The following is a 10513-nucleotide window of genomic DNA, read 5'->3' as shown; positions in this document are numbered from 1 at the left end:
TTTCTCTATATATTGTCACCTTTGAAAGAGCTTCTACAAGGGGCTGTGCTGGGTTGTCCTCATAGTGCCTTCCTGTGTACTGGAAGAAGAAAACCCACAAAAAAACCCAAAACCAGGAGATAAAATTCCATAAATAAACCAGAATAGCTCAGTCCAGTTTTTCCCCTTTGAGAGTCTAAGACAAGATGGTTTGTTATCCCTTGGAACTTTAATTTGGTATTGCCCTTTCTAGTAACGGGCCATAAGCTTTGTACTGAGTTTGTAAGACCTCAGGATTGAGGCTTGTTAGGTTTGCTCTGACTGAGCTTGTCTTGACCTGCCTGAGGCTCTTTTTTTTTGAGCTTAGCTGAGTGGTAAGAGCAATTTTTCTAATTGACCAAGTGGCTGTGGCTAATTTGTTTTGCATGGTGTGTATCTTTATATAATGCAGCTGTAGGTTTATACAGATAGCAGGAAGAAGCCATTATTCTGTGTACAATGAGGTACTTATGACTCTGACCCAAGGCCATAGTGTAGAGAAACGTTAAGATTTCAATTATACTAATAATATATATGCACATATACGTGGCGTGCTTACTCTTTGCCCATAAGATGAGATTTTTGAAGTTGTAGCAGTAGCATGGCAACTTTCTCCCAGTCTTTCTCTGATTTTCTTGGGCTCCCCTGAGCTTGCTGGTACCATGCCAAGCTCAGAGTTGTGGTAACAGAGCTGGTAGAGCAGCTCTTGGGTCAAGTCATGTCAGGGAAATCCTCATAGCTGCAGGGGGAACAAGCCTTCCCAGTGCTAAGCCAAGGCTCCAGGCTTGACCCCAACTGGGCAACCAAAGATGGCTGTCCTGGTCCTCAAAGAGTGTTTCCTTCTTGCAGGACCCAGCATGCATGTCCCCTTTTCTCAAGGACCAATGCATAGCATGCAAGTCCAAGAGTCCCCATCCCCCTTATGGTGGCCTTGCTTCCTCCTAAGCTGGTCACCACTTCCTACCTACCTTTTATCTCCTGCCTCCTTTCAAAGAGGAACAACTCCTATCAGTATCAACTGCTTTCCTTCTGGTTTATTTTGAGATATTAAGTAACACATGCTCAGACAACGGCAGCGCACAAAACTTGGACAGCAGATGTGAGCACTGGGCTGCTGCAAGACTCCACAAGTACGTGTCAGCCCCCAGGTCTGGGCTGTGCACGGTCTGCAACACGTGGGTTGACCTGTGTCAGCCTTTACATTGGCCACGCTCCCAGCTGGGATTCCACAGAGGGTTGGGAGCTGCTTCCCCTGAAGACCGTACAGGCAGAGAAGAGCAAACAGAGATGAGGGCTCTCCTGAGGACGTGTCTGGCTGCTGTCCTCTGCGTGGATGTTGGTGAGTGGTTCAGGATTACTGCAAGGCTTGGGCTGGGATAGAGAGAGCTGGTGTTTTCTGGGGAGAAGCCACATCCATAACTTCTAAGTCCAGTGGTCTTTAAGAAGTCAGTAGATAGTGATAAAGAGCTGGTCTGCACGGCCAGCTTTGCCTCTCCTTCGTGCTATCCCAGCTGCCAAAGGACTTGTGCTACAGGCACCCTGCAGCCTTGGGCTGCCCACAGAGCAAGACAAAAATCTGTCACCTTCCCCTATTCTCACGATGCACCACTGGAAAGAAAACCCCTTTGGGTTTTCTCAGCAAACCCAATCGTATCTCGAGATCTGCAGCTAAAGCTATGCTTCTTGGATGGGGGTGCAATTAAGCTTTGAGCTAAAAATTGAGTGCAACCTTCACTGTTCTTCTGGCCCAGTGACCATTTGCTAAATACAGGCTGAGAGAGTTGGAGTTCTTCAGCCTGGAGAAGAGAAGACTCTGGGGAGACCTTCTAGCACCTTCCAGTAACTGAAGGGGGCCTACAGGAAAGCTGGAGAGGGGCTTTTTACAAGGGTGTGGAGTGATGGGATGAGGAGTAATGGTTTTAAACTGAAAGAGGGGAGATTGAGATGAGATATTAGGAAGCAATTCTTTGCTGTGAGGGTGGTGAGACATTGGCCCAGGTTGCCCAGAGAAGCTGTGGCTGCCCCCTCCCTGGCAGTGTTCAAGGCCAGATTGGATGAGGCTTTGAGCAACCTGGTCTAGTGGAAGGTGTCCCTGCCCATGGCAGGGGGGTTGGAACTAGATGATCTTTAAGGTCCCTTCCACCCCAAACCATTCTATGATTTAAATGCTGTGATGGGGTAGTTGAATATCAACATCCACAGAAAGCCTCTGTCCACCCAGCTGGAAGGAGGGTTTTTCTACAGGGAGGTGTGTGTTTAACAATTTTGGTTGTGGGATAGCAGAAGGGGTAGAACTGGCTCAGCCAAATCCTCTATGCCTTATTCTGTGGCCTGTGGCCGGCATGAAGATGGGAACAGGTCCAGCTGGGAACGGGTTTCTTGCTTTGACCTCATGCAAATCATTTATGTTCCTCTCCTGTAGCCAACTCGCTGACATGCTACACCTGCACCAACCAGACCAGCAATGATCAGTGCCTGATGACTACACCGTGTACCAAAAACGCGACAGCCTGCGTGACTATAGTTGAGAAGATAGGTACCGGTGAGTCCTACTGCCATGATCTACCTGGGTTGGGACCTTCCAACCCTGCTGTCCAACACTCCTGTGTGTCCCAGCCCTGCTCTCAGTGGGTCTGTGTCCTTTCCCCCTTTCTGCTCCAGTGCATTTGGGTCTAAAACTTTCTCCTTCCATGGGGCTTTGGGAGAATTTGGATAGGACCTGGTTGCAGGTCAAGTCCAATTATTTCTTTGCTTGAATAGAGAGGCAGAGGGTAGTTAAATGAACACCATAACCCATATCGCCTTGGGTGATCTCACACACTGCTTAGTAAAGCCAGGATTTGCTGTTGGCAGAAAGATTTATGGGTTGGTTTTATTTGATTATTTTTTTTTTTTAATCCAGGCACTCAACAACAGACGCTGATCAGCAAAAGCTGCGTTTCAAATTGCAGTGTGTTTCGAATGCCTTACGAATGCTGCAGTCAGGACAACTGCAATCGCAACGAGGCATCTGGGATGAGACCTCCCATAGTGGTGCTGGGAACTGCACCTCTGGTCAGCGTTACCTGGCCCCTTCTCTGGACTGGACTGTGATGAGGTCTCTGAATAACCCGTGCAAGCTTCTTAACCATCCTGGTCCCCCAGCACCTGCAATCATTTTGCCCATCTGTCCCCAGAATGTCTTCTGAACATCTGAAGTTCAAGCATGGAAAGGCCAGTCTGAATCTTGCTTGAGCTTAATGGAGAAGAGATCCTCCAGTTGTTCTTATAGGTTCTCATGCAACAGGACTCTGCAGCCACCATTAAAAAAAAAAAAAAAAAAAAAGACATTTCTAAGATTTTTATTATTTATTCTCCTTTTTTGTTGAGTGCTGACTCATGTTTTGCAAGCAGCATGGTCAGGTTGTTCATGCAATTACACAGAGTGCTAAACAAATGGAGGTGAGTAGGAGGAGGATACAAACCCTATCAGCACAGCCCTGGATCTGAGTGTGTATCTTATTGTTTCAGCCAGGCAGAAATTTCTGAAGGCTGATAGAAAAAGATCTGGAAAATAATGAATTTGCATCTCCAATGGTATTGTTCCAGTATGCTGTCAACGCTCTGGTCCCGACAACATGGGGGACAGCATGGGGAAGGCATGTTAGCAAATGAAACACCCTGTGTTAGTTCCTGGTACTGGGGTTAGCTGGTGCCCATCTCTATAGCCGAGCTCTCTTCCTCCAAAATAATGTGGCTGAAGCTAAAATACCAGTTGGGAAGTAGATCTGGAATGGTCAGGGATGGTCCTAGGTGGTCAGGCCAAAACTGTGCTGAGGAGCATGCTAACAATTAAACAATGTGGACAACTGTGGGACAGCCCTTGAAACTGTGTATAGGCTCTCCATGTATTATTGGTATAGACATAGCTGCCTCCATGACAGCTTTTCTGCAGGGTGGTTCCAGCCCTAGGGCAGCTGGAAGGGTGGTGACCTCCTCTGGAGCTTGTGACACCTGGACACTTGGCACTGGTGAGGCCGCACCTTGAATCCTGTGTCCAGTTCTGGGCCCCGCACTTCAAGAAAGACGTTGAGGTGTTGGAGTGAGTCCAGAGGAGGGCGACCAAGCTGGTGAAGGGTCTGGAGGGTCTGACCTATGAGGAACGGCTGAGGGAGCTGGGGGTGTTTAGCCTGGAGAAGAGGCTCAGATGTGACCTTATTGCAGTCTACAACTACCTGAAGGGAGGTTGTAGTGAAGTGGGAGTCGGCCTCTTCTCCCGGGCAACTAGAGATAGGACAAGAGGACACAGCCTCAAGCTTGGCCAGGGGAGGTTCAGGTTGGACATTAGGAAGCATTTCTTTTCAGAAAGTGTTATTAGACATTGGAAGGGGCTGCCCAGGGAGGTGGTGGAGTCACCATCTCTGGAGGTGTTTAAGAAAAGCCTGGACATGGCACTTAGTCCCATGGTCTACTTGACATGGTGGTGTCAGGGCAACAGTTGGACTCTGATCCCAGAGGTCTCTTCCAACCTGGTTGATTCTGTGATTCTGTGACATCACTGCTGGATATGCCTATTAATGCCCCAAAGTACAGGTATGGTCCTGTATGTAACTTAATCCAGACCCAGCTGGGATTTAGGCAATACAGGAGTCTCAGAGACACTATGGAATTGGGTACTACTGGTAAACAGACGTGTGGTATGCCCCTAGGGCACCATTTCCCTGTCCTATTTGAAAGGGAGGAAGCCAAAGGGCAGGTTCTCAGAAGGATTTCAACACCTTGGTGTAACCTGGCCCCAGGCTGCCCACACTGTGTTCTTGAACCCAAGTACCTCTGCCCCACTCTGGGACTCCCATGGGGAGTACTTGGCCACCTTCACAGCACCCAGGAATGGGGAGTGCATGGGAAGTGGGGTAGGAGGAGCCACAGGGTCTGAGTCCTTCAGCCATTTGGCATGGAAAGGGTTTAAGCCCATGTTAGCCCTGGGTTTATTACAAACTGAGATTAGCTCCAAGCTCCCCTTGGCTTCCCTGGGAGTTAAGCACTGAAACATCTGTGAAGGTCTGAGGTGGGGACAGGTCTGTGTCAGGGTGACAGTGGTGACAAACCACCTTGCTGTCCTGATTTTGAGGAGGCCACAACCAGGAAGGATGCAAAGAATGAGCCTTGCAGGAGCAAGCACCAGTAAATCCCTGAGGAGGAGGAGAAAGAGGGAGAGAAAGAGCCAGAAGGAAAAATCACTATTCAGCCACTGTCATTGGATGCAAGGAGGGGAAGAGCTGGACCTTGCCCTCACCCAGCAGGTGCTCAACAGACACAGCTGTCTTTTCTCCTCCTAGGGCAATGCATGCTTCAAACTGCTGTCTTCCCTGCCAAAAACAAGTGGTACCATGTTGTCCTGGCCTCTTCCTCTCCCACAACTCTGCCCAAAATGAAGGATGGGGAACATGACAGGGGTAGATTCTGCAATTACTTCAATGGGTTTTATTTAGGGCTAGAAAATCCCTGGTGGTGCAATTATCGACTCATTCAAGTTGGAAAAGACCTTTAAGACCATTGAGTCCAACCATTAACCCAGCACTGCCACGTCCACCAATAAACCATGTCCCTAAGCACCACATCTACAACTCTCTTAAATACCTCCAGGGCTGGTGTCTCCACCCCTTCCCTGGGCAGCCTGTTCCAGTGCTTGACAACCCTTTCCATGAAGAAATTTTTCCTGATATCCAATCTAAACCTTCCCTGGTGCAACTTGAGTCTGTTTCTTCTTGTTCTGACACCCACATCATACTTGGTGCTGAGAACCTCTTCCATCCTGCAACCCCTGGCAGCCACATGTGTACTAGCAGCTGTGTGGGAAATGGCAATACATACAGATTGGGATGATGGTGGGATAGATTGAAATATTTGGGAACCTTCTGAGATGCCACCTAAGAAGTGATGAGGCAGATGACATGCTCTGACCACAGGGAAGCTAAGTAGTTAAAATCTTCAGGGCAAAGAAAAGGAAGAGATCCCATGAGACCAAGCCATGTTGTTTCTGTCCCTCCTTGTTGCTGTGGTTCCATAAGTGGACGATTTGTCCTGAGGCCTTTTGTAAGAAGAGCCCAGTATGAGGGTCCCCGAAGATGAGCAGATCCCTAGCTAACTTCTGTTCGTTGACTTCTGATCTCCGTTCTCCATCCAGGAAGACTCAGTGGCCAGAACATTGCAGAGGGAGTCAAATAAAGCTGTGTTTACTAGTCAGCTCTAACACAATTGTGTAGTGTGGTGTGACACAGCCAAGAGTAAAATCAGGGACCAAGATCTCCTCCTGAAGGATGTGATTCACATGCCTGTAAGGGTCTGATCTCCAAGGCTAAACTTAAGCAAGGGAAATAAACAGTTCCTGGGAACATTCCCTGATCTGTAATGCCATCATCCATGACATTTAAATAATCATTTTAATTGCTAGCACGTTCCCTGGCAACGTTTTAACATGGACCAACCACCATAGTCCCATGCAATGTCTGGAAAAAAAACAGAGGAGAGAGCACAAGGGAAGGACTATTCACAAGAGGCCCTGTTGATGTCCACCTCTTGGCCTGTGTGCTGGAGATGGTCCTGGAAACATTTCATTTACTGTTATAGCTGTAGCCTCATTCCTACTCTGTGATGTTGGATACTGGGACACCTTTTTTGCAGCACTCTACCCTGACCCAGCCAAGCACTGCCTTCCATGTTGCAGTCATGTTGCTTCCATGTGTTGGCCACCCAGGGTGACACCATCAGCTTCAGTCTCCCATGTGTCTCTGAGGAAATGCCAGCCACGACAGTCCCACACCTCACACGTATGCATCAGACATACCTGAGGCCAGGATGGTAACTTCCCAACTATCTGGCTCAATGGGCCACCAGCAACCTTCAAAATGCCAAGTGGCCCATTGTGCACCCTTGTCCATGATCACAGCTGTCCATCAAACTGCTCCTGCCCAGCGGACCAGTGGTGGACCACTTCCCATGGCCTTGTAGATCATCTTCCTGCTGTCAGTGAGGAGCAGATTTTAATCCCTGGACCAGGTGATTCCACTCCATTTCTGTGTCAGAGAGGATATATTCATGTTGTCAGTCCTTGGGATTGAGGGAATAAACTGAGCCAGACACATTTCTTTGTTTAAAAAAAAATAAAATCAAGAATGCACCTTGTTACAGAATCACAGAATCAATCAGGTTGGAAGAGCCCTCTGGGATCATCGAGTCCAACCATTGCCCTGACACCACCATGGCAACTAGACCATGGCACTAAGTGTCATGTCCAGGCTTTTCTTAAACACATCCAGAGATGGGGACTCCACCACCTCCCTGGGCAGCCCCTTCCAATGGCTAATGACCCTTTCTGAGAAGAAATAATCATACTAAAAAGAAACAAAATTATTTTCCTCTTCTTCCTCAAAAAAACAGCCAAATCTGGTTAAAGCAAACTGCTTTATCAGCACAGACCTTTGCCAGGGTGCCCCCGCTGCTGCAGAACACTGAGTCTTGCCTTCCCAGGCTGATTTCCAGACTCCCTGAACAGTCATCCCTGCAAGAGGACACCACGCAGTGAATCATGCTGGGCAATCCTTATTCCCCGGAGTAGGTTTAGCTCTTCAGTTGCTGCCTCGTGACATCTGGAAGGACTGACACACCTTCTCCGGCATCCACAGTGGCATGCAGTCCCTGAGTCTGGCAGAATTTCATCTGTTGGGCAAGCGATGTGGTTTATCCTCTCCACGCCCAGAAGGTGTATGTCCATTGGAGAGGAATGGTTAGTGCTCATGGGGTTATCAGGGCTGACTTCACCATCCTGTTGATCCTGCTTTATGTCAGCTGTACTGGCAGACCCAGTGGTTTAATGCTGGTGTCAGAAACCTCAAAAATATCTGCAAATCAACCAAAAAAGGCTCACCCCAATAATCCCCCCTCCTTTTTTTTTTCTTGAAAAGGAAGACGCTATGGGTTTTGGTGTCCCTTTGAACTTCCTCTGGCCATGCCTTCACTGTGATGAGCAATGATTAGACCCATCAGATGCTCTAAATGTCTTTGATGAGCATGAGCCCTGCTTCAGGGATGCTTGCTCACCTGACTGATCCCCTGCCCAGAAATTAATGTTGTCCCTCAATCATGTTAGCCCTCCACTTGTCCATCTAATCTCTTTCGTCCATCTGTTTTCAGAGCGTCTGCCTCTTCTCCTTCTGCATTTCCATCTTCTAAACCCCAGGCTACGTAGCTACAGCTGGGTCTCCATTCTCTTCCCTGCAGACTGAGTCTTGCTGGGTGGAGAAGGAAGGGGCGAGCAGATAGCTGATTGCCCAAGAGGCTTTAGTCAAAGGGGCTGCTCCTGCTTCATCCTTTTCTTTTCATCCATTCTCTTTGGTGTCTTGGTGACTGGTGACTCATGGAGACGTCTGCTGATATCCAGCACCAAACTTCCTGGTAAGTCTTTCTTTGGAAGCAGAAGTGGGACAGGCAGTCAAATGGAGGCCCCAGAAGGGCTGAAATTATCAGCTTCAGCTCCACCCAAATTGTAAGCATGCAGAGAATTCATAAAGGCTGAGAACCTTATATCTGATGGTATCTAGCAGGACTTTAAATTGGATGCTCCATACAGAAGGGGGACAAAGATGTTTTTACCCTTTGCTCAGATGTTGCAAGGCTGGAAACCAACCTTCAGTGTCTCTGTTCCTTCATCTGAACTCCAAAGCCATTGCTCTCTTGCTGCAGCTGCTCTCAAAACCAGGAGGCAGAGCATTTAGGACTTTGTAGATAACCAACAGCTTTTATAGGCAGACAGGAGATTATAAGACATTTCCTGTTTATATTGCCGACCATGAATACACAGCCAGATCTACCTTGACTGTAGATATTGGGTGTTCTCCAGGTCTAACCCTGGAAATGCACTTGGCAATAATCCACCCAGATGAAGCCGTTAATTTATGCCACGTATTACCATTTTGCTTTGAGTAGCTGCCTTCACTGAACTATCTGGCCACAGATGTGATGATCAGATTGGAGCTAAATAGGACAAAAACCCCACTCAGACATCAGTAGCACTGCTAGCCTGACCATAGATAAATTAAAGTATTAAAAGCAATAAATGGAGTGAATTGCCTTAGTGCTTTCACTCCTCTCTGGACCCATCAGACCAGCCTGAAGGCAATGCTGAGGTGAGAAAACAACCCACGTGCATTCCTAGCCTCTCATATAATGCATGATCCCTGCCCACTCTTTCAAAATTGTTGTCTTCATCATCACTCGGTCCAAAGGCAGGGAAGATATATATCCTGTCCCCAGATGAGGGTGCTTTTCCTGGGCTGCGGAGACGACTGAGAGAAGATGAAGGCCTCCCTCCTTGCCGTGCTGGCTTTGATCCTATGCGCAGATCAAGGTGAGGTGTCACAGTTCGCTACTAGACAAAGACCAGTTGCGTGTTTTAAAGTCAGGGAGGCCTTGTAGTCAGGGAAAAAAATCATAGGAGAGGGTGCCTTAGCTCTTGCAATGGTGCAGCTGGAGGACACAGTGCTCCTCTTTGGGATTCTTACCTGTAGTCTCAGCCTGGTTATGTGAAAGGTTTATGTTCTGCAGGGAAATTTTCCTATAGATGCACGTACTGCTGGGTATTTATGAAAGCAAGACAGAAAAAAGGAAAAAGTTGCCACTGTTCTGCCTTTGTTAAAGAGACTTTCCAGTGAGTTTGTCTGTTGAGATGATGCAAGACTGTGGTTATTTCTAAATCTTCATGAAGAAGTGCTTCCGCCTACGGTACCACTATACAACAGCAACTCCATGCACCTGGTTCCTACTGCAGTCAACGACGCCTTTTTTAGCAGAACAGTGGGACAGGGCCAGACCTATAACATCTGGCTTTGTGCAGCTGCCTGCTGAATGTCCCTGATTTCTGCCCATCTCAGACAAACGTGCTGATTTCAGAGATTTTGGGACAAAGTTGGGGAATTAAGGAGAAGTTGGGTTGTGGGCTAAATGGGTTAAACAGCCTTATGCTGAGATATCAGCGTTCCTACTCCGCACTTCAAGAAAGATACTGAGGTGCTGGAGCGAGTCCAGAGGAGGGCGACCAAACTGGTGAAGGGTCTGGAGGGTCTGACCTATGAGGAACGGCTGAGGGAGCTGGGGGTGTTTAGCCTGGAGAAGAGGAGGCTCAGAGGTGACCTTATTGCAGTCTACAACTACCTGAAGGGAGGTTGTAGTGGAGTGGGAGGTGGCCTCTTCTCCCAGGCAACCAGCGATAGGACAAGAGGACATAGCCTCAAGCTTCGCCAGGGGAGGTTCAGGTTGGACATTAGGAAGAATTTCTTCTCAGAAAGGGTTATTAGACATTGGAAGGGGCTGCCCAGGGAGGTGGTGGAGTCACCATCTCTGGAGGTGTTTAAGAAAAGAGTGGACATGGCACTTAGTGCCATGGTCTAGTTGCCATGGTGGTGTGAGGGCAATGGTTGGACTCGATGATCCCAGAGGTCTCTTCCAACCTGGTTGATTC

The 10513-nt window shown here is 48.1% G+C and overlaps 1 long non-coding RNA gene across 1 annotated transcript; it reads left to right on the top strand.

Moving 5' to 3' along the window:
- Window positions 1–768: 768 nt before the first annotated feature.
- LOC137661547 (uncharacterized) lies at window positions 769–3301 on the top strand. The gene is made up of 3 exons (XR_011047875.1): window positions 769–1357; window positions 2441–2560; window positions 2921–3301. It is a non-coding gene; the product is annotated as an uncharacterized lncRNA (long non-coding RNA).
- The last annotated feature ends 7212 nt before the right edge of the window (window positions 3302–10513 follow it).

Source organism: Nyctibius grandis, chromosome 3, assembly GCF_013368605.1.
Source record: "Nyctibius grandis isolate bNycGra1 chromosome 3, bNycGra1.pri, whole genome shotgun sequence".
Classification (NCBI taxonomy): domain Eukaryota; kingdom Metazoa; phylum Chordata; class Aves; order Nyctibiiformes; family Nyctibiidae; genus Nyctibius; species Nyctibius grandis.
Note: the sequence above shows the minus strand (reverse complement) of the source record. Positions and strands in the feature narration are given on the sequence as shown.